Here is an 11261-nt window from a genome sequence, read left to right on the forward strand (position 1 = left end):
TATTGTAAGTTTTTTCAATGAGGAAACATTAATGCATTAACAATCTCTAATACCTCCAAATTTGGTTCATATTACTGTATACATTTTTATAACATACTACTTCCAGAAAGTATCAATATATTATAAGAAAAATATTGTATGAACTAAGTTCATAAAATATATATTTATAATGAAACTAAAACACACAGCTTGAAATTTACTAATCTTGTCTAACAGTATTATTTTGCAGAAAAGGAGACAGACTGAGAGCCTGAAACTTGCTAAATCCAGAAGAACATGAAGAATCTCTAGAATTCTGGGGAGCCATCCACCTCTGATGGTTGTGGACCTAAGATCACCCTTTCTGAGTTTTCCCACGAACAATTATTGCTTATATAATTGGAAAAAGCATAAAAATACAATGTTAAATTCTCATCATGGGGAAAAAAAAAAATCCTACAATCGTTCCATTCCATGTGCATCCACAAGGTGGCACATTACCACTTTGTTTTTTATTATTTCTCTGATACTTACAATTAGAAATGCCAGCAGAAAATCAAAAGTGAAGTAATCGTGTTCATTTCAGACACTACTAGTCACAGGAGAATTCTACCCTCAGCAGAAGACTTTGACTTACTCACTGTCCCCTGCACTTGGATTTGGTTCTTTGTTAAGGAAGGATCCTTGAACTCTCCTCAATCATGAGAGTATTTGAGAATCAATTGTTCTAATTTGAAAAGTTTATAAGTTTTGAAGCTCCATCTGAATTCATTAAGAAGAATAACATGGAAGAGAAGCCAGAATTATTCAACAGAAGAATACAGACTTCTTTCCCATTTAAAAAAATGTTTTAAATTATATATTTGATGTGACTATGATATAGGAGAAAATGAAATTGTTAGTTGCTCAATCATGTCTGAATCTTTGCAACCCACGGACTGTAGCTCACCAGGCTCCTCAGTCCATGGAATTCTTCAGGCAAGAATACTGGAGTGGGTTGCCAAGCCTTCTTCCAGGGGATCTTCTGGACCCAGGGATCGAACCCATGTCTCCTGCACTGCAGGCAGATTCTTTACCATCTGAGCCATCAGAGAAGCCCTGGGGTAAAAGAGATGCTAAAATTTCTGAAAAGAAAGGTAAGAAAAAATTTCCAGGACACTGGAATATTTTCAGAATAATTAGTAAATACTTCTCAGATTGTGGAGATAAATTTTCACTTCTTTTCAGAAAACTTCCTTTTTATTTCTGCAGCACAGATTGTGGGATCTTAGTTCTCTGTAGCCCTGGCAGTGGAAGCATGGAATCCTAATTCCACTGGACCTCCAGGGAATTCCTAGAAAACTTCCTTTTTTAAGGCAGGATTTACTCATCATAAAAATGGACATTCTCTCTTCAATGAGAGCCCCCTATCTTGATTTCTCTCAACTTCATGATACCTTCACCATGTGACAATCAAGTTAAAAATATCAATGTTATGAAACCTAATTACATATTTAATTATTTCAGTTTGTCTCTAAAATTACTAGTGTTTCCTTTTACACAATTAAGATATGAAATTCCTAAATCTGCCTATGAAATTTCTAAATCTGCCATTTTTTTCTTCCCAGTATGAAACATTTCTACACAGAAAAGTTCTCTAATTCACCATGTTGTTTTCATCATGGACAGCTATACTTTGAAGACAAAAAAAGTATACATACGCAGGGTGATTCAGATTGAAAAGTGGTCACCAGTTGAATAAAAGATAGCATGGTAGTTTTTAAATGTTCACAAATTCTTTGCCACTCCTTCCACGGAGAGGCAGAACCCATTTCCCCTCCCTTTTAAACTGGCCTGAATCTGTAATTTTGACAAGTAGAATTAGGTAGAAGTGATGCTCTGTAACTTCACAGAACAGACCCAAAGAGATCTACAGCATTCACTTCACATGCTTTGAATGTTCTCTTAGAAGCTAACCATATCAAAAGTACAGCCACCTTGCCAGTGAGAGAGCTGTATGAAGAGAGACCTTAATATGTCATGGACATTTCAGCCACAACTGAGATCCCAGAAGAAGAAATATACAGTTGAGCCCCAGTCAACCCAAGGAATCATGGAAAGTAAAAAAATTGGGACTTGTTGATGCTTAGTGGTTGACTCTGCGCTTCCAATGCATGCGGTGTAGACTTGATTCTGGTCAGGGACCTAAGATCCCATATGTGTTGGTGTGGCCATAAACAAATAATTTTTTTAAAAGTGTTTTGTCATTAAGTTTTGGGTAATTTGTTCTGCAGGAATAGATAGCCTAACCAGCTAGTGAACTCTGTTTTGCCAGCATTTTTTTTTCTTTTAGTTAGACTTTAATTTTAAGACTTTTTTTTTTTTTTTGGTTTCAGTTTCATAGCAAATTTGAGCAGTTTTCATATATCCCTGATTCCCTGTGTGCACAGCTTCCCCCCAATCAACCTCCCTCACCAGAGTGGTCCAGTTCTTAAAATGGATGAACGTGCACTGACATAATTTTCACACAAAGTTCATGTTGCTTTCAGGTTCACTCTTGGTATTTTCCATTCTGTGCTTTTTCACAAATGTGTAATGATGTGTTGTCTACCATTTCACTGTCATACAGAATAGTTTCACTGCCCAAAATCCTCTGTGCTCTATCTATTCATTCCTCCCTATATTGTGCTTCCTAGCAACTGATCTTTTTAAACAACATTTTTTTAATTTATTTATTTTTGGCTGTGCTGGCTTTTTGTTTCTGTGTGCAGACTTTCTCTAGCTGCAGCAAGCAGCGGGGTGTTCTCTAGTTCCTGTGCACCGGCTTCTCACTGTGGTGGCTTCTCTTGTCACAGAGCAAAGGGGCTCTAGAGTATGGGCTCAGTAGTTGGGGCACATAGGCTTAGTGGCCCCGTGGTATGTGGAATCTTCCCAGAACAGGAATCGAATCCAAGTCCCCTGCATTGGCAGATAGATTCTTAACCAATGGACCACCAGGGAAGTCTGCAATTGATTTTTTTTTTTTATAATCTCCATGGCTTGCCTTTTCCAGATGTCATATAGTTGAAATTATATAGTATGCAGTCTCTTTGCTGCTGCTGCTAAGTCGCTTCAGTCGTATCCGACTCTGTGCGACCCCAGAGACAGTAGCCCACCAGGCTCCCCCGTCCCTGGGATTCTCCAGGCAAGAACACTGGAATGGGTTGCCATTTCCTTCTCCAATGCATGAAAGTGAGAAGTGAAAGTGAAGTCGCTCAGTCGTGTCTGACTCTTAGCGACCCCATGGACTGCAGCCCACCAGGCTCCTCCATCCATGGGATTTTCCAGGCAAGAGTACTGGAGTGGGGTGCCATTTTCTTCTCCGATGCAGTCTCTTTAGATTACTGTAAACTCTTTCCTCACCTGTCACTCTGCCTCTCATTGAATGCTTTCTGTGTCAAGACAGAAGAACCCATGCTCTACTGAGTCCTGAGATGTGTTCTGTGGTTCCAAAATCACATTTTCCTTTTGTTTATAGGAATACTGGACCATGAAAGGTAATTTAGGTTCTGGTCTGGCATGCAAATAGTTTAGAAGTCACCACTCCATTTGACCAACAAGTAAAAATGTGAACAAACTGAAAAATAAACAAGTCTTCTTAGATCTGTCAGAAAACTGAGTTCACAGGACAAATGACTGCTCCCCAAAATGGAAAGAGGAATTAGGGAGATACAACTCAGTGGATCAGAAACCTCCATGGAATTATTGCCAGGGTAGGAAAATCTGAGCTGTAATTGGTGAATTGCTGGATGTTCAATGCTTAAAGGACTTCTCTGGTGGCTCAGACAGTAAAGCGTCTGTCTACAATGTGGGAGACCCGGGTTCGATCCCTGGGTTGGGAAGATCCCCTGGAGAAGGAAATGGCAATCTACTCCAGTACTATTGCCTGGAAAATCCCATGGACAGAGGAGCTTGGTAGGCTACAGTCCGTGGGACCGCAAAGAATCGGACACAACTGAGCGACTTTACTTCTTCTTCTTCACTTCAATACTTACCAGTCTGCCTGGAGCTCTACCAGGAAGGTGCTCACAGTAAATATCAGAGAAAATATCCTTGGGCTTTCAGCAGGGTGAGGGGAAAGTAACCATTTCAAATACAACATAGCATTTCATTCTTCTGAAGAAAGTCTGCCCTTCAGAGAAACTACTTTATCAAAGGCCTAACTTACTGAGTTTTATCAGAGTCTAACTGACCTGAGTGAAAGAAAATACTCAGCTCCATCCCCCTCCAGACATCCTGTCCCACCTAAGGTTGGGAAAAAACTAAGAGGCACCTGTGTAGGTCACATGCCATTGGTACTGGCTCATCAAAAGACCAGAGACCTAAGCATAGGACTTCCCCTTCCCCGCAGTTTGCCATCACATCAGTAAAGGCTCATTTAAGTTGCTGTTTAGCCACTAAATCATGTCTGACTCTTTTGCAACCCCATGGACTATAGCTGCCAGGCTCCTCTGACCATGGTATTTCCCAGGCAAGAAGACTGGAGTGGGTTGCCATTTACTTCTTCAGGGATTCTGCCTGACCCAGGGATCGGACCCACATCTCCTGCATTGGCAGGTGGGTTCTTTACCACTGAGCTACCTGGGAAGCCCAAAGGCTCATTTATAGCAGTTTTTAAAATTCAGTGTACCAAACTTAACTTTCAACAAAAAACTTGCAAGGTATACTAAAGGGCAAAAAACACAGTTGGAAGAACTAGACCAAGCATCAGAACCGGACCCAGATAAAGCAGAGATGTTAGAATTATCTCACTGTGAATCTATCAATAAAACAACTACCATTCATACGCTAGGGGCTCTAATATAAAAAGTAGACAGCATGCAAGAATAGGCAGGCAATGTAAGCAGACAGATGGAAATTCTGAAAATAAAAAGAAATGCTAGAGCTCAAAAAAAAACAAACAAACAAAAAAAGACTGTAACAGAAATAAAGAATGCCTTTGATGGGCTGAGGGAAGAATTTCTGTGCTTGAAGATATGCGGAAGCTTCAAAAACTGAGAAGTAAAGAGAAAAAAGCCTGAAAAAATTGGAACAGAACATCCAAGACAAGTGAGACAACTAAAAAGGTGTAATATGTGCCTAATGAGGCTAACAGGAGGAGAAGAAAGAAAGGAACAGAAGAACACATGAAGCAATCATGATTGAGAATTTCCCCCCATTAATGTTAGACACCAAACCACAGACCCAGGAAGCTGAGACCATCAGGCAAAGTAAACGTCAAAAGAACTAGGTCATGTTCAAGTTGCAGAAAATCAAAGACAAAGAAGAAATTTCAAAGAAGCCAGAGGGAAAAACATCTTACCCATAGAGGAGAAAAAATAAAAATTACATCCCACTTCTCAGAGGCATACAACCTGGAAGGGAGTGAAATGAAATATTTAAAGTGCTGAGAGAAAAAAGTCCACTAATCAATTAATTGAGTGATTAAACTGAGGTTGCAGGATACATGGTACATATACAAAAACAGTAGAATTTGAAACAAAAAACACATTACCCTTTATATTAGTATCACCAAAAATAAAAGACTTAGATATAGATCCAACAAAATATGTTAACTCAAAATGAGCTATAGACCTAAATGTAAGAAAGCAAAACCATAAAATTCCTGTAAGATGACGGAGGAGAAAATCTAAATGACCTTGCATATGGTGATGACTTTAACACAGCACCAAAGATGTGATTCATAAAACATACAATTGATAAGCTGCTGCTGCTATTGCTGCTAAGTCACTTCAGTCGTGTCCGACTCTGTGCGACCCTATAGACGGCAGCCCACTAGGCTCCTCTGTCCCTGGGGTTCTCCAGGCAAGAACACTGGAGTGGGTTGCCATTTCCTTCTCCAATGCATGAAAGTGAAAAGTGAAAGTAAAGTCGCTCAGTCGTGCCCGACTCTTAGCGACCTCATGGACTGCAGCCTACCAGGCTCCTCCGTCAATAGGGTTTTCCAGGCAAGAGTACTGGAGTGGGTTGCCATTGCCTTCTCCAATTGATAAGCTAGACCATTAAAATTTAAAACTTCTGTTCTTTGAAAGACATTGTCAAGAGAATAAGGAGGCAAGCCACAGACTAGGAGAAAATATTTGCTAAAGATGTAACTGATAGAGGACTATTACCTAAAACAAACAAAGAGTTCAAAGTCAACAATAAGTAAATTAACAGTGTCTTTAAAAATGGGCAAAAGATCAAAATGGATACATCATCAAAGATATATACAGGTGGCAAAGAAGCACATAAAAAGATGCTCACTTCATATGTCAGCAGGGAAATGCGGATTAAGGTAAATAATGAGATATTATCACACAACGGTTAGTATGGCCAAACTCCAGAACACTGATAACATCAAATGCTGCTGGGGATGGAGAGCAACAGGACTTTGTTTTTCATCGCTTGTGGGAATGAAAATGGTACAGCCACTTTGAAAACAGTTTGTCAGTTTCTTACAAAACTAAATATACTTCTACCATGTGATTCAGCAATCACACTCCTTGGTATTTACTCCAAAGGAGTTCAAAATTTGTTTCCATACAGAAAATAGCACATGGATGTTATAGCATCTTTATTCATAATAGCCAAAATTTGGAAGCAACCAAGGTGTCCTTCAGTAGGAAAATGGATAAATTAACTATGGTACATCCAGACAATGGAATACAGTACAGCATTAAAAAAAAAAAAAAAGCTATCAAGTCATAAGAATACATAGAGGAAACTTCAATGCATATTACTAAATGAAAGAAACTGTATTAGTTTTGGATAGTTGTGAGAGATACAAGCAAGAGGGTAAGGGAATGCTGCACTGAGAGCTTAGTGGGCTACATTTTTGTAATCAAAGGAAGAGTGGGGAGGGAAGAAAGCCACCTTCTTCCTCTCTCTTGAGTAGACGCTAAGCTTCTGTCATCAGTTCTTCCTCCATGTTGGGCAGGGGAGTTTTTGACCCTATGTGGCCCAACCAGAACTGTCATGATGCTACGGAAATAAGCAAAAAGGCAGTTCAGTTCAGTTCAGTCGCTCAGTCGTGTCTGACTCTTTGCGACCCCATGAATCGCAGCACGCCAGGCCTCCCTGTCCATCACCAACTCCTGGAGTTCACTCAGACTCACGTTCATCGAGTCAGTGATGCCATCCAGCCATCTCATCCTCTGTCATCCCCTTCTCCTCCTGCCCCCAATCCCTCCCAGCATCAGAGTCTTTTCCAATGAGGCAACTCTTCGCACAAGGTGGTCAAAGTACTAGAGTTTCAGCTTTAGCATCATTCCTTCCAAAGAACACCCAGGGCTGATCTTTAGAATGGACTGGTTGGATCTCCTTGCAGTCCAAGGGACTCTCAAGAGTCTTCTCCAACACCACAGTTCAAAAGCATCAATTCTTTGGTGCTCAGCTTTCTTCACAGTCCAACTGTCACATCCATACATGACCACTGGAAAAACCATAGCCTTGACTAGACAAACCTTTGTTGGCAAAGTAATGTCTCTGCTTTTGAATATGCTATCTAGGTTGGTCATAACTTTCCTTCCAAGGAGTAAGCGTCTTTTAATTTCATGGCTGCAATCACCATCTGCAGTGATTTTGGAGTCCCAAAAAATAAAGTCTGACACTGTTTCCACTGTTTCCCCATCAATTTCCCTTGAAGTGATGGGACCAGATGCCATGATCTTCGTTTTCTGAATGTTGAGCTTTAAGCCAACTTTTTCACTCTCCTCTTTCACCTTCATCAAGAGGCTTTTGAGTTCCTCTTCACTTTGCCATAAGGGTGGTGTCATCTGCATATCTGAGGTTACTGATATTTCTCCCGGCAATCTTGATTCCAGCTTGTGCTTCTTCCAGCCCAGCATTTCTCATGATGTACTCTGCATAAAAGTTAAATAAGCAGGGTGACAATACACAGCCTTGGTGTACTCCGTTCCCTATCTGGAACCAGTCTGTTGTTCTATGTCCAGTTCTAACTGTTGCTTCCTGACCTGCATACAGGTTTCTCAAGAGGCAGGTCAGGTGGTCTGGTATTCCCATCTCTTTCAGAATTTTTCACAGTTTATTGTGATACACATAGTCAAAGGCTTTGGCATAGCCAATAAAGCAGAAATAGATGTTTTTCTGGAACTCTCTTGCTTTTTTGATGAGGCAGTAACATACACTAGAATGTAGTAAGTCATGTCAGGTTTCAGTGTCACCTTTTCCCTATATTTCTGTTTCATACATGTGGAAAAAGCTGCTAAAGAATCACCTGATGTGAAGAACTGACTCAGTGGAAAACCCTGATGCTGTGAAAGATTGAAGGCAGGAGGAGAAGGGATCGACAGAGGATGAGGTGGTTGGATGGCATCACCAACTCAAAGGACATGAATCTGAGCAATCTCCAGGAGTTGGTGAAGAACAAGGAAGCCTGGCGTGATGCAGCCCATGGGGTCGCAAAGAGTCAAATATGACTGAATGACTGAACTGAACTGAACCGAAAGGATCACTAACTTGCTGACTCCAATGGGTATGTATCATTTCACCACTGTTCTATGGTTTGGGGCATGTCTCATGCTACCGTTGCATGGTTTTGTTGTTAAGCAAATCTGCTTGGTTTTGTTGCTAGGCAAGCCTGTTTGGTTTTGTTGTTAAGTAAGGGTAATTTCTTGGGTGATCATTAACATACTAGGGCTCCCATATTTTTTCTCTCTGATCCCCTAGGGAGATTAACTGTTTAATCACCTACTTCCTCCCTTTCCTCTGTTCTCATCAGTTGGTGGCTAAAGTAGTGTTAATCAGATAATAAGACTGTGTTGAATACTAACATCACTGTGCAAGGCAGTGCAGGAAAGAGAGTACTAAATATACATTATAGAAAGTATCTCTTAAAGATTTCATCATCTACTTTTCCTTCAGCTCTAGCCAGTATAATTGTGATGCTGATGTGAAAAAAAGTTTTATCAAAGCCTTGTCTAGTTCTTCTTGCCCCATCTTTCATTCCAAAACACAGAGTAATCTGTTGTAGTAGATGGGACCAAAGATGATCAGGTAAGAAAAATTCTACGTGGGTCTGGGAATGACAACACATGTGTTTAAAATCATGGTTTAAAAATAGAGTATAGGGAGGAGGGAGGATTTATGAGTAGGTTTATTTGAAGATGGCTATTGCAGTCCTCTAGGAAGCCACCACTTTCAAAGAGAAGCGATACACTACTGATATTATGTAAATAGATGACTGATGGGAGCATACTGCACAGTGCAGGAAACTCTCCTTAATGCACTGCGGTGCCCTAAACGGAAGAAAACAAAAGGAAGGGGATATATTTACTTGTACAGCTGATTCATTTTCCTATGCAGTAGAAGCTAACACAAGAGTGTAAAGCAACTATACCACAGTAGAAATTAATTTATAATAATAAAAATACCAAAGGGAATGGGGTGGTGGCAGTAAGAAGCCTTAAGTTAGTTCTGGAGTTTGTTAATGCATGACTGAACAAATCACTGAACTAAGAATGTGTCCTGTGTTAGCTGCTGAGCGTTCATCCAGGAACAGGAAAATAAAGCCTGTTGAATTAATGTCAAATGGACAAGAGGAAGAAAATATAAAGTTTAATCACACCCCTGTGTAACCAAGGTGTCACATACATACATAATGCTTAGGTATGTATAGAATTCCTTACTCAAGAAGCTGATTGTCCTGCGAACCTGAGGTCGGGGTGGGGAGGAGTTAATAGAGGTGGGAAAGAGAATGTTCACTCAACATGTGTTTCTTATCAAAGCTAATTTTAAAAACTACTTTAAAAATGTTATCATTAAAAATAAGCTATGTTAAGAATGTATTTAAATATATAATACATGAAAGTAAACATTCTGTAATATAAAATTTTGCCCACTGTTACAGAGTTTTGTGTGAGTTCCTCAAACTGTTTGCTCTTTATGTTACAGCTAATATCGCAGGGTAGGTTGTTATCAGGTAAACAATGAAGTGATAGCTAATTCTTTTAGTTTCTACTTTGCAGTCAATAAAAAATTTACTTGTTTTAAAAAATATCAATGCTGCATTGTCCAGAAAAAATGTAACAGGTTTATTTATAATTGTTATAAAGTTGAACTGCTAAAACTTATTCACTGAAACATTTTAGAAGTTTTTCATTTGTTTTTTTAATTAATTTTTATTGGATAGTTGTTCTCTATGTTGTGTTAGTTTCGGCTGTACAGCAAAGTAAACCAGCTGTGTATATATATTTATATATATATATATATATACACACACATATATTCCCTTATTTTTGGATTTCCTTCCCATTTGGGTTACTACAGAGCACTGAGTAGAGTTGCCTGACCTATACAGGAACTTCTCGTTAATTATCTATTTAATAATTCCATGGACTGTATAGTCCATGAGGTCGCAGAGAGTTGGACATGGCTGAGCGACTTTTACTTCTTCTTCTTCTTTCAATAGTGTATATATATGTCAATCCCAATCTCCCAATTCACCCCAATCCCTCATATATGGATCAGGACCCACAAAATGCAGGCTACCCCAGTGGCCTGGCCCATGTTACAGATCAAAACCTAAGTCAGTCTGCACTTTATGGGAAACTCCAATCAAGGAGATCTAACATCCCCCAGTCACAATCGTCCAGCTCAGCTTATCCTAGAAAATAAGACCTGCCAGCCTTGCAAGGAAATCCCAGATCTCCTAGCCACTCATGTCCACTTCCGCATTGTCTCTATGAACGTTCTATAAAATTTGCTCTGGCTCAAAATCCATCCAGAAGCATTCTACTGTTTATGAGGCACTGTATTCCCCACAATCCATGGATTATTTTCCCTTGAATAAAATCATCAACCTCATTACTAAATTGTGCTGTTTTTGTCATTTGACAGAAGTGAGCTAAGCTTTTTGAATGAAATTGAAAGAGTGCTATATTTAGCAAAACAATATTGCACAGATCAGTGCACCAATTCCAATGTTTTTCTACTTTATAGTTAGGAAAGCTCTGATTTGAAAATACTCATTACATTATTACTAGATGCTTAGTTGAGAACTTGATCCTTCTTATCTCATTTGGTTCCATCAAGCTGTTCTCATTCCTCTCTAGGCATATAATGTGAGTCACTGGTTCCAAAATAAAAACTCTAATCCATAGGAAAATTGCATTAGCTTCCCTGTGTTACTGGAATGAATAAGAACTCCCTATTAAATCTGATATCTTAAAAAACATGCTAAATAATGATATCAAAAGGTCATTTTGATGTAAAATTTATTTATATTATAAAAAGTTTACTTCTCTGAATTTATGAAGTTTACT

At 39.3% G+C, this 11261-nt stretch overlaps 1 long non-coding RNA gene across 1 annotated transcript; it reads left to right on the plus strand.

Moving 5' to 3' along the window:
• The first annotated feature begins 216 nt into the window (after positions 1-216).
• Positions 217-10811, plus strand: LOC147367057 (uncharacterized). Its single transcript, XR_015169757.1, has 2 exons — positions 217-1115; positions 8201-10811. It is a non-coding gene; the product is annotated as an uncharacterized LOC147367057 (long non-coding RNA).
• Positions 10812-11261: the final 450 nt, after the last annotated feature.

This window comes from Bos grunniens, chromosome 8 (assembly GCF_055505025.1).
Source record: "Bos grunniens cultivar Pamir isolate PY7600 chromosome 8, Bosgru_T2T1.0, whole genome shotgun sequence".
Taxonomy (NCBI): Eukaryota; Metazoa; Chordata; class Mammalia; order Artiodactyla; family Bovidae; genus Bos; species Bos grunniens.